The sequence below is a fragment of the Ochotona princeps genome, chromosome 11, assembly GCF_030435755.1.
Source record: "Ochotona princeps isolate mOchPri1 chromosome 11, mOchPri1.hap1, whole genome shotgun sequence".
Taxonomy (NCBI): domain Eukaryota; kingdom Metazoa; phylum Chordata; class Mammalia; order Lagomorpha; family Ochotonidae; genus Ochotona; species Ochotona princeps.
The window spans coordinates 50487864-50500178 of record NC_080842.1 but is presented as its reverse complement, the minus strand read 5'-3'; positions in this window follow the sequence as shown (position 1 = coordinate 50500178).

Sequence of the window (12315 nt, the reverse complement as noted above, 5' to 3'; positions counted from 1 at the left end):
CAATATGAGATGCTGGCATTCTGAGTGAAGCCTTAACCACTGCACTGAACTCCCACCCTGCTGGTTTTTACCTTAAGAACCACAACAGCAAGTCCATTGGGAGGTGGGGAGGAGGAGTGAATGTGTCTGAGAGAATGAAGTGAGGTCATGCGTTCTAAGCAAGCACTGCCTTGGTGCCTGGCCAGTAAGAGCTCCCATGAGCATCGGGGATCAGGGGCTGTCTCTGCCCTGCATGGTGTAGGCATGCCATCCAACACATGCTTGCAAAACGGAGGTGTGGGGGGAACGCATTCCGCTTAATGATTAAGTTACAAGGGAGCGGTGCTGCTTCCTCCGGCTTTAATGCAACCCCAAGTGGATCTTTTCTGTCAGTGGTGTCCGATTTCTGGAATGTCTTCTCTTTTCTGGTCTGCTGTCTTCCAAGAGACTGTTAATAGGGAACCAGAGGGACTTCAATGGCTCTGCTGGACAGAGGGAGGAAGCACTTGAAAAGCAAAGGGGAAATGAGGTTCCTTGGGTAGGATTACTAGGCTTAACACCAGGTAGCACTTCCCAACCGAGACACAGCAGGCTGCAAGAGGGGTCGGGCCCTGGCAGCCTGCCCCTCCTGCCCCTCCTGAGACAGAGTGGCATGGCTTCCCACTGGGGTGCAAGCTTCCGGCTGGTTTCTGACTTAATCGTTCACGAGTCTGGCAGGGGCTCATTGGCTACTTGAGCTGCTTAGAGGAACAGAGATGGGGATCTGGGATTTTCCATTTGTGCTTGTCCTTATGGGAAAAGTTAGCCTGGAGAGCCACATGTCAGACCTGGGAACACATACTTAGACAGCGATCCGTGTCGCCCAGGCCCCTTGCTAGTTGTGAGCCACATGGCTTCCGCCCCACTGGGATCTGGTGGAAGGAGGCTGTCAAGGTGCTCCAGGGCCAGTGCAGACAGTAGGGAGCAGGACCCTTTGAAGAGGATGTGTCAGGGGCCATCCTCTGGCAGTGTCCCCTGATCCAGAGGGAACAGTAATGATGACCAGCAGCAACAGCAGCAGCAGCAGTTTGGACTTTGTGCTTCTGATTTTGCCCATGCAGCCAGTGTTCTCTATAGAAGAGTCACTTCTCTCTTTAGCACCACCTGTAGGGACCTCCAGGTCATCATGGCTGGATGCCATTAGAACCTCTGCATATAGGATGAACTTTACAAACAAACAAACAAAAAAGCCAGCATTTTACAATGGGAACACATCAGACAGATCCATTGGGGAAGTGGAAGAGTCTTTGTTTTTGCTATATATGTGCTGGTAGGGTGTCCATCACTGAATTCTTTCTCACGTGCCGGTTTTCCAGAGCCCAAAACAGCCATGCAGTGCCCCTATACATTGATTTTTTTTTTTCAGTTTCTCCTCTCTGACCCCACACGGGGTCAGATATGAGCATTTCCAAATTCTGTTTTGTTTCCTGTGCCCCCCGTTGTGCTCAGCATTCACCAAGTGCCAGCAATCCTCACTGCTTGCTGTACTTGGTCGAGCTCAGTTCAGGGAGGCTAGCGTGGTCTCTGGAAGCAGCATCCCATGCCCACTCTTTCCAGGAACCTAGTGCTTAACCAAACAGTGCCTCTCCCACACAAGGTGGCAGCTAGCCAAAGAACAAGGCAGGGGGTGTCTCTGTTCTTCCTGGCCTTCTCTTGCTAGGAATCATCTGTGCAAAGCTGGAGGTAGCCCCAGTGTGTCAGATGTACGTCTGCATGATGAGCCACTTTCTGGTGTATCATGAAAACGGGCAACTGGCAATCCAGGAAGAATACTTGGCTCGTGGGAAGAGAGTGTTCTGAGCAGTCCTGCTGTTTGGCTTCCTGCCCCTCAGATTGGATCTGATTTATTTGGCTTTGATTGAGTTTCACATCTGTATTTGAGCAGTGTGTTTTTTTTTTTTTTAAGTGAAATATGGGGTCAGCCTTGTGGACAGAGGGTTAAGTTGTGCGTTCTGATGCTTTGATCCTAAACTGGACTGCCCGTTCCAGTCCTGACAGCTTTTCTTCTGATGCAGTTTCCTGCTAAGGCACCTGGGAAGGCAGCAAGCAAATGATGGGCCGAGTGCTTGGGTCCCTGCCTCCCACATGGGCAACTCTAATGGAATTCCAGGTTCCTGGGTTTGACTGAGCCCAGCCATTTGGGGAGGACCTAACAGATGGAAGATCTCTCTCAACAGAAACTTCTCGACATCTCTAAGGACAATGCTTGGCACATAGCAGGTACTCAATGAATGCTGATAATGGAAGGGATAGATGCATGGATGACTATTGTCATACCTATTTTCCTTTCACTGAAGGAAATGTACACAGTGGTGTGACGATCCTAGTGTCTGCACTTGGGACATCCCAAACTTGAGAAAAATCCTTTCCTTGTAGAGATTACATTCTAGCAAGGGTAACAGAAAAACAATAAAGGAATTGTGTGTAGAGACCTATTGACCACGAGTGCTCCTGTGTGACGGGGACTCTTTAGGGAGCCAGTCCCTTCCAGTACTTTGCAGAACTGTGATGGTAGGCCCATTGGTAACCTGCCTCCCAGCCTTCTGAAATGCCTGTGGGGCATGCTTTCTGTCTGGAAGAGTGCTGTGTTTCTAAGCTGTGTTGATTCTTCTGACTTGGCTATAGGAGCTTTGGCAAATGCTTTTGCTTCAGGTTACTGCTGAGTTCTTTGGTGCCTCTCAAGTGTTAGCATGGTTTCCTAACTGGTGATTATTCTTGCCAGACCATGGGAAAGCAGTGAGGTTTGGACAGTGAGTCACTGTGTGAGAGAGGTGCAGAAAGAGGGGGTGGGGTGCAGACACAAGGGGTCTAAATGCCTGGACTTGGGGGGAAGCCCTGCCCTTGCCTCTTGGAGGCACTGATAATGGAGGGCACTGCCAGCCATTGTCGGGAGAAGCTGACACTCCCAGCATCCTCATGGCCGTGCCATAGCCCACTTTGAAATTCCAAAGGAGAACAAAAGGAATGGTGCTGCTAATGAAGTAGCCTCCATTTGCCCAACTCTGCCTCATGCCATTGTCCAAGGTTAGCTTGTGCTCAGTGCCTCCATTTGATTCTCATGGAAATCCTGGGAAGTGGTGGTGGCCACTGTCCCCTTCTTACCAAGAGTTGGACTCTCTGGGGTTGCTCAGATGGCAAATGGGAAAGCAAGGCTTCGATACCAGGCACGTCTGACTCCAAAACTTGACTTTGTAGCCACCAAAGGGAAAGCAAACTATGTGTTTGTGTTTCTTTAAATACACAGGGTCCTCTTTAAGGTTGGAGAAGCATGAGAGAGGAGGAGGAGCAGTGTGTGCTGCCACAGCAATGGATAGGGGTGGGCTAGTGCCCCGGTGCTGGGGTAGCAGTGGAAACGACTACTGCGTGGGAGCAGGTATGAGCATAGACGTGGTAATGACACTGGGGCAAAGTGTGGACTTAAAAAAGGTATTATTGGTACATATTTTTTTTTCAATTACTTATTTTCATTTTACTTTAAAGTCAGAGAGAGAGACATGGAAACAGATTTGTCATTTGCTGATCTGCTCCCTAAATGTCCACAACAGCCACCCACACAGGAGGGACCAGGACAAGGGTAGGAGCCCAGGTCTCAGTCTAGGTCCCTTCTGTGTGGGTGGTCCTTTAGGAGAAGGTGGCTGGGAGTGGAAGCAGGCCTGACATTCAAACCCAGGCATTCTAAGTGATGACCAATTTGCTGAGCCAAGTGACTGCCCCATTACGTTTTTCTAAAGCTTGTCGGATGCAGTGAGACTCATCCTATGGAGCAAACAGTCTCATGTTAGCTTGCTGCTTATCCAAGTTTACTCCATGTGCTCTGGGTTGAGGCTTATGTGGACCAGGAAAGTCCACATGTGGACACATCTGGAACTTCTTTAAGTCCTTCCAAGAGTCTCTGGGAAGCTCTGCAAAAGGAAGCTTGCGTTATGTTTTCTTTTCTCCTGGGAGAGGTACCAAGAGGGGGAAGCTGGCCCCAGTGCAGGTAGCTCTGTCTGCTGCTGTGTTTGGGCTCCTTGGGCTGAACTGTGTAAGCCTGGAGAGTTCAGAGAGTTTCATCCTGTGTTATGGGGCTTTGAGGAGACATTAAATGCAGGGTGAGTGTTTGGGTTGGTGGTTAAGATACACCTGGAGCACTTGCATCCCATAGCAAACTGTTAGGATGGAAGTGCTGGCTCTGCTCCCAATTTCAACTTCCTGCTTAGTGCATGCCCTGGGAAGGGGTCAGTAACAGCTCCAGTACTTCGGTTTCTGGTACCCATGGAGGAGCCCAGGACTGAGTTCTGAGCTCTTAGCCTGGCCCAACTCCAGCTGTTGGGGACATTTAAGGAGTGAACCAGTGATGAGATATCTCTATCTCTTTGTCCATATCTCTGTTTCTTAAATACATACATACATACATAATTTAAAAAATATAGAGTCTTGTCCAGGCCTGGTTGGATTTGAGTTTCTTAAACCCAATAGAAAATTTGGCAGCTGTTGCATTTGATGACCTTCCAACTTCCTCTCCTACCTCGCCTGCCTTTCCCAGGCCTGCCATGTGCTCCAGTCAACAAGCCTCAAACCCAGACACTCTTCCCTCCCCGTGGGCCTTTGAAGATACTGTCCGTTCTCTTTCTATCCCAGCTTTTCAAAGGTCATGTTCTTCTTCATCTTTTGCTTTTCTCCTTGAACATCGTCTCAGAGGGACCTCTCTTACCACCTCATTATCTCCAATGCCACCTTTGTTCTTGATTACTGCACCCTGCTTCCTTCCTGGACGGTCCTGCTTGTAACCTGCTTCCCTGCTGCCTTGTTTAGTGTGTCTCTTCCCAGAATGTCAGCTTCATGAGCAAATGGATGTGTGTTTTCACCACATCCATGCTCATCACTTGGCATAGAATATTAGCTGAAAGGAATAGATGGATGGATGGTTGGGTGGATAGGTGGAATGAGTAGTTTTCATGATCCTTATTCTTTCTTAATTCTTAAAAATTACCCAGCACCTTTTCACTGCTAGTTCTCTGTGCATATTTTATAAATGATTTCTCTTTGCAGTTTTAGGATTTTTCTCTCTGTGTTTATTTCTCTCTGTTAAGGTAGCAGGTGTCACATTATTCTCCCTAAACCACAATGGTAGGTCTTCTGATTTGGTCTTTTCTGTGCTAGCAGATTCTCATCTGCCATCATCCTGCAACTCAGAATGAAAATTTAGTGTTCCACACCCTGGATTAACATACTGGGGTAGGATGTCCAGGTGAAAATGGAGAAGTTGACATGATTGTTTTTTTTTTTTTTTTAAGATTTATTCATTTTTTTATTACAGCCAGATATACAGAGAGGAGGAGAGACAGAGAGGAAGATCTTCCGTCCGATGATTCACTCCCCAAGTGAGCCGCAACGGGCCGATGCGTGCCGATCCGATGCCGGGAACCAGGAACCTCTTCCAGGTCTCCCACGCGGGTGCAGTGTCCCAATGCATTGGGCCGTCCTCAACTGCCTTCCCAGGCCACAAGCAGGGAGCTGGATGGGCAGTGGAGCTGCCGGGATTAGAACCGGCACCCATATGGGATCCCGGGGCGTTCAAGGCGAGGACTTTAGCCGCTAGGCCACGCCGGGCCCAGTTGACATGATTGTAGAGAACAAATGTAGAAGGTTATAAATTGGTGGTGGTGGTTGAGGGGCACTGAGGCAAAATATAGATGAAGAGAAATGCTAGGACAGCAGTGAACAATGCTCCAGACTTCCTTCCGGACTTAGATACCAAGAGCTTATTAGATGATGTGGTCCTTACAGCAATGACAGATCCAGCCTCACGGTATGCCGCAGTCATGGTGGAAGGTTGGAACTATCTATCTGAACCATACTCTGCAGATCAGCAGTGGCCCTGATTGCTGCTTTGAAATGCAGAATCTTGGGCCTGGCCCTGGAGCTACTAAATCAGAGATCTGATCTCAGAGATCTGATTTAAAAAATCAGAGATTGTCCATGCATTATTTTGCTCCCTAGATGGTTGCAATGGCCAGTGCTGAGCAAAGCTGAAGCCAGGATCCAGGAGCTTCTTCTCAGTCTCCTAGTGGGTGGCTGGGACCCAAGCACTTGGACCATTCTCTGCTGCTTTCCTATGCCAGTAACGTGGAACTGGATTGAAAGTGGAACAGCCAGAACACAAACTGGCACCCATTTGGGGTGCTGGCATTGCATGTGGCAGCTTTACCTGCTGTGCCATGCACCAACCCAGAATCAGTATTTTTGACAAGCCATTCAGGTCATTTATAAGAGCAACTTATTTTGAGAACTGCTAGTCTACTGTAGTTAAGCAGGCACTTTGTGTTGGTAAAGGCAAGGAAGCATATGATATGTTAATGACCTGTGTTTCCAGCAACTTCCTCTACCAGGAATGAGATGATCCGATTGTGCGAGCTCCGTTGTAGGCTACTGACAAGGCTGCAGTTAGGATGGGCTGGAACAATTGCGGTGACCTTCTCAAGCAGCAAGTTGTTGAGAGCTGACCTGGGGACTTGGAACACAGCTCAAAATAGGCTCTTGAGAAGTATGTTTCAAAATGGATGGGGATGAGACAGGAGTCAGGATTTGTATGGAAAGCTGGTGGAAAACTTCTAAAGTGCTACCTCCACTGCATACAAAATGAAAAATTGTTCCACTAAAGAAGAAAAGAAACTGGTATCTAGAAAGGTGGAGGGGGCTGCCCAAGCCCACTCAAGGAATCCGAACAGGGAAGAAGTCAAATACGATGTTGGAAGAGTTGGGATCTATGTTGAGTGGCAGGTGGCTGGTACCTCATTGGCACCCCATCTCCTTCCCCAACTTGTTAAAATGTTAGGAACAGGAACACCTTGCATTGGTAAGAGGGGAGCAAGAAGGAATGGCAAGGAGCATGCCTGCTGTTTGGGAAGTGGAGTGTCATTGCACAGTGAGGATCCCATTGCACGGTGAGGATCCGTTCCACCACTCACCTCTGGGTCCCTCTTGGGTGCTTGTTTTAGAGCATTTGCCACTGTTTAGAATAACCTGGTTTATTTATGTTCCTCTTGTTGTTTGTCTCCTTGGGCACCTCAAAGAAGGGAGATGTGACCACGTTGCTGTTTTGCCCACTAGACCCAAGAGCCGAGGACAGGGTCTGCGACATGCTTGTTGCCGCAAAAGCATGATGAATGAAGGGAGGGCTGAGAGCAAGCAAGGTGCCTCGACCTCAGTGAGCTCTCCTCACCCTGTCTGCTCTGGGAGGCTCAGGCCATGAGGCCCCCCACACTGCAGGAAGGATTCCAAATGGGTGAAGCAAAGCGGAGAAGGACTACCTGTCTGGGCACGTCGGGGACACACATCACAGGCTCACAGGAACTGCTGTGCTCACTCCTATTGAACAGATGGGGAACTGAGACTGTCTTAGCCCATTTTCTGTGACTGCACGAGAATGCCCCATGCTGAGTAATCTAAACCCTAGTCGTGCGGACACATGAGCGCGCATACGTGTGTGTGTGTGTGTGTGTGTGTGTGTGTGTCTGGCTCCAGCCAGGTCCTGGAGCTGGGAAAGTTTGTAAGTATGATGCCTCATGGCCTCTGGTGAGGGCCTCTGTGCTACATCCTGACATGCTAGCCCCCACTGGTATTGTGGGACAGAGAGGGGAAGCAAGGGCTGAGGGGGGATCAAGAGCCCATTCCAGTGACCTACCCTCCTTCCTGACACAATGGCATCCATTCATCCATTCTGTTCACCTCTTAAAGAACCCATCTCACCACAGGGTTACAATGGCAAGCTGATTTCAGCATGCATTCTAGACGGGGCATTCAAACCAAAGCAGACACCATAAAGTTAAGGAACCTGCCCCAAGCTATCCAGTCAGTAAGCTGCAGAAGTCATGCATAAATTACACCTTTCTGCTTCCCAAACCCTTATCCTTTTCATGACCTTAAGGATTCTGGGGACCACAGGAAAGGAGAAATAAGCCCATTTAGCTGCTTTCAATAAGCTGAAATGGTCAGTCCCTAGGCAAGATAAGTATATATTATTACAATAATGTCACTTAAAATCACTGAGAAATGCTGTGCTGTGCACCAATAAACAGTTGCTTCCCGTTCACATGTTTGTGGGGTTTGGCTGATCTTGGCTGAGTCCTGATGGGCATGGATGTGAGCTGCAGATTGATTAAGATCTGTCCCTTGAGTCTTTTATTATTCAGGTACTCGGGGCTCTCCTGGGGTACATCCCTCTCTTGGCAATGCCAGGAACATGATGGAATGAGCAGAAGCAGGTAACATGTAAAGCCTGTGCATAGAAGGGACACATTGTTCGCTCTGCCCATGTTCTTCTACTGACTGGAGTCAAGCCACCCAGACCCAAGACCAATGGGATGGGAAGTACACTCTATCTCCAGGAGGAAAAATGCGAAATCACATGGCAAAGGATATGGATCCTGGAATCCGTGAACACATGGGAATAATGGTGCAGTAAACCTTGGGGATGTGTGTGGAGCATACGGTGTGTGCAGGCACTGTGGCATGCACTTTGCAGGCTTGACAACAAGCCTATGGGGCAGGATTATTGTTATCTCCCTTTCTCAATCTAAGCTCAAAATTGTTAGGCAGTCAAGGTCTCACTGAAATGAATAGGAACCCAGGCACATCCATTCCGCTCTGTGTAGCACCAAAACTCCTCCTCTTAACTCTGAAGGGCCTGGCACCTGTGATGGAAGAAGAGCTGTTGCCAGTGTTTCAGTAAGATGCCAAGAGACTACACACACACACACACAGAGAGAGAGAGAGAGAGAGAGAGAAATGGGTGAATTTTCAAGAAGTGGGAGGTGGCGGGTTCCTGAAATGATAGATGTTCAAGTTCCTTTTTGTGTCAAGAATGGGTGCCTTGTAAAAATACTCTAGGGGAAAAGCCACCATCCTGTTTGTGGTTGGGCTGATAAATCACGTGGGTGAGGGAGGGTTGGCTGGAATCCAGAACGTCTTCCTGCTAGTCCCTCAGCTCCCACGGGTTCTGTTCAGCCAGCCCATTGGCCTCCAGGCTGTCATATCTCACAGTTGTGACGCCCTTTAACATCTGTCTGATTTCTCAGCCTGGGCCTTTGATTTGGATCCTCTCACAGCGTGAGAGTTCCTTAAACCAATGCCCAAGATTCCTGCTACTCATTCACACCATCCTGAGTACAGCCAGCAGAGACAGCCGGGCCCCTGGTCCTTGGAGCCCTTTTACAATCTGGCATGCCATCAGGGTGGGGCACTCTCCTGGGAGCATTCTAGAACAAATTTAGAACAAGTGGCTTGTGAGCATTGATAAAGGTGATTCCCAGGGGATAATGTGAGCTCAGTAAAGATGTGCTTAGCCAAGAAAACCTGATTTTCTTGGTTAAATAAAACTGGAGGGTCACTGTGGGAGAATTTTCAGTATTATCGATGGGTTTCATGGATCCTTTCATGATCTATTTTTTTAATAAGATTGAGAGATGTAATATGATTGAGGACAGGTTGGTATTTGACTTGTTAAAAAAATTATTAATCAGATGTGCTGATTAATGGCAGCCAGAGGGAGGCTGCTGGGGTGAACAGTAGAACTTTGCTGCCAGGACCTGCCCTGGGCTGTTTCTCCCTCCCTCTTTTCCTTTCTCTTCTCTAGTGACCACCTTCTATCTTTGAAATACTGAGATGAAGCTGCAGACTTAGAAAAATGATAACTAGCATAAACCAAAAGGGTTAAGCTAATAAAAATGAGATCAAGATTTAAAAATAATGTGTATATATATATATATATATATATATATATATATATATATATATTCATATCTATTCATAGATTCTGGCAATGAGCTTAGGAGGCCCGTCTCTGTGTAAGCCTCAGTGTGGTAAGTGTGACCAATTAGCTGCATCTTAGATGAAGGGGCTTAATTCAATTCCCCAAGATCCTTCAACATCATATGGCATTTCCTGACTTAAATCCTAACTTTGCTGATTCCAAAGTCTATGTTCTTTGCAACAGGTTAAACTGAACAAGATAGAATTAACAGAAGCAAGTTTGTTTGTTTTTGTGTTTTCAATGTACCAACCACGGGAGGGACTCGAGTATTGCTCGCCTCATTCCCAGAGCTCTGATGGCAGCACACTGCCTCACTCTTTAATAAAGTGGACGTTGGCAAGTTCATGCTGCTGGAGAAGAACAGGCATGAACTTGGTACCCCACTCCCATAGAGCTACCAACCCCTGGTTGGATTCTTGGGCACTTGTAATTTACTGCAGAAGGCATGAACTTAAGAGCTGGGCCTGGGGTCAACATTGCAACATAGTGGATTAAGCTACCTATGACACCAGTGTCACAAATGGGTTTCTCTACTTCTGATCCAGCTCTCTGCCGGAACACCTGGGAAGGTGGCATATGATGTCCCAAGTGCTTGGGTCCCTGCCATCTCTGTGTGCAGCCTGGAAGAAGCTCCTGGTTTTGACCTGGCTCAGCCCTGGACACTGCAGCCCTTAGGAGAATAAGTTAGTAGAAGGCAGATCTTTCTGTCATTCCCTTTCTCTCAGTAACTCTGTCTTTTAAATAAATACATCTCCACTCTCTCTCTTGATCTGTTCATTTTCCCCGTTTAATTAGTTGGATTCCATGGGCAAAGAAACTAAGCCTCTCTGTCCTCACTTTGTTTTTCTGAAAATGGGTAGGAATGAGGATGACATGCAATGATGCATGGAAGCATACTGACACAATGCATGACAAACAGCTTCACAAAGCGCAGCTCATTTTCCAAGTTGAGAAGTCATGGCCTGGTCTGGGCTGGAACCATGGCTAGTGTATTCTCTGCGCCATCACCATATGCTCCTTATTTCTGGACCCAAGTTCTGGCTTCAGCAATCCACAGACTTGGGTAGGTTTTTATTATGGTAGGAAATGATCTGTATTCAGGAGATCGGACATTGCCCAACATGTAGTCAACCATGTTTGTCCTGCCACTCCTAAAACTGTGGGAACTATTCATCATAATTCTAATATTTCAGGAAGCTGGACTGTCATCTGGACATACTTCTTAGGGTCCCCAGGAAGGCAGACAGTCAGGTGGACTAAGTACCACACTTTTTTCCTGTCCTTTTTGGGTTTGCTAGAAGACACAGGAAGAAGGGCAGAGTTGAGGAAGGTGCAGGGTTGTAAAGAGCATGCATCTCTAAGAGGTGGTGGTTGAGGAAGGTGCAGGGTTGTAAAGAGCATGCATCTCTAAGAGGTGGTGGTGTTTTATTTTCCATTTGTCTTCTCTGAGTTCCTCTCTCTCCTGGGTGATACAAGAAAGCTACTGTTTTCCTAGAATTCCATACCTCCTTCTGTTTGTTCTAATCTTTGCTTGAGTCAGGTGTTTTTGAAGTTTTCATCAATAGTTTATTCACTTAACCTCCTAAAACATTACTTAAAGCAAGATATGATTTTTATGCACCATAAAAGTGAAAATGAAGTACATATCTTCAAAGTAATAGATTTTAAACTATACTCAAATAATGAGCTTTTGCCCAAGGCAAGAAATGAACTCACATGGGGCAGGAGATTGTGGGGATTATTAATTTACTTTGCACATGACAACATAATAATTTACCCAATGCTTGCTGTGGTAAGGATTTTATCCACAATACTGTGATGTGGTTGGCAGGGCATGGGGTGTGATGTTATGTATCCTTGGCTTGTTTATAGATTACTTCCCAACAGTGCATTCTACAAATTCTCAACCTCTTGATATTGTGTTATTAGGCATTAAGACTTAATATTGGTCCTCTAGCCTAGCACTCAGTATTCCATGTTTCTTTTTTTTTTCAGCTTTAATAATTTTTAATTGAAAGGTAGATTTGTAAAAAGGCCACACACATCATCATCACCACCCCAACCTACCCTCCCCTACTGCTTCCATTTACTGGTTCAATCCCCCAAAAGCCACAAAAGCCACAATGGCTGGAGATGTCACAATCCAGAAACAGGAGTTTCTTCCAGGTCTTTCATGCAGGTGCAGGGTCCCAAAGGCTTTGAGCCATCCTCTACTGCTTTTCCAGGCCACAAGCAGGAAGCTGGAAGGGAAGTGGAGAAGCTAAGACACAAAACGGTGCCCACATGCAATGCTGATACCACAGGCTGACTCCACTTTCCTCCTCTTATTCGTTGTCAGCAATGGCATAGCCACAGTTTCCTGACCTTGTGTTCAGCGAACCAATTTCACTCCTATCTTATTTCTGATTAATTCTCTTCAGGTTTCCCCTGAATCATGCGCTTCTCGTTCTTCGTCCTTTTTAATTGACTTTATTGAAATATCATTTCTGTCACATAAAATCACC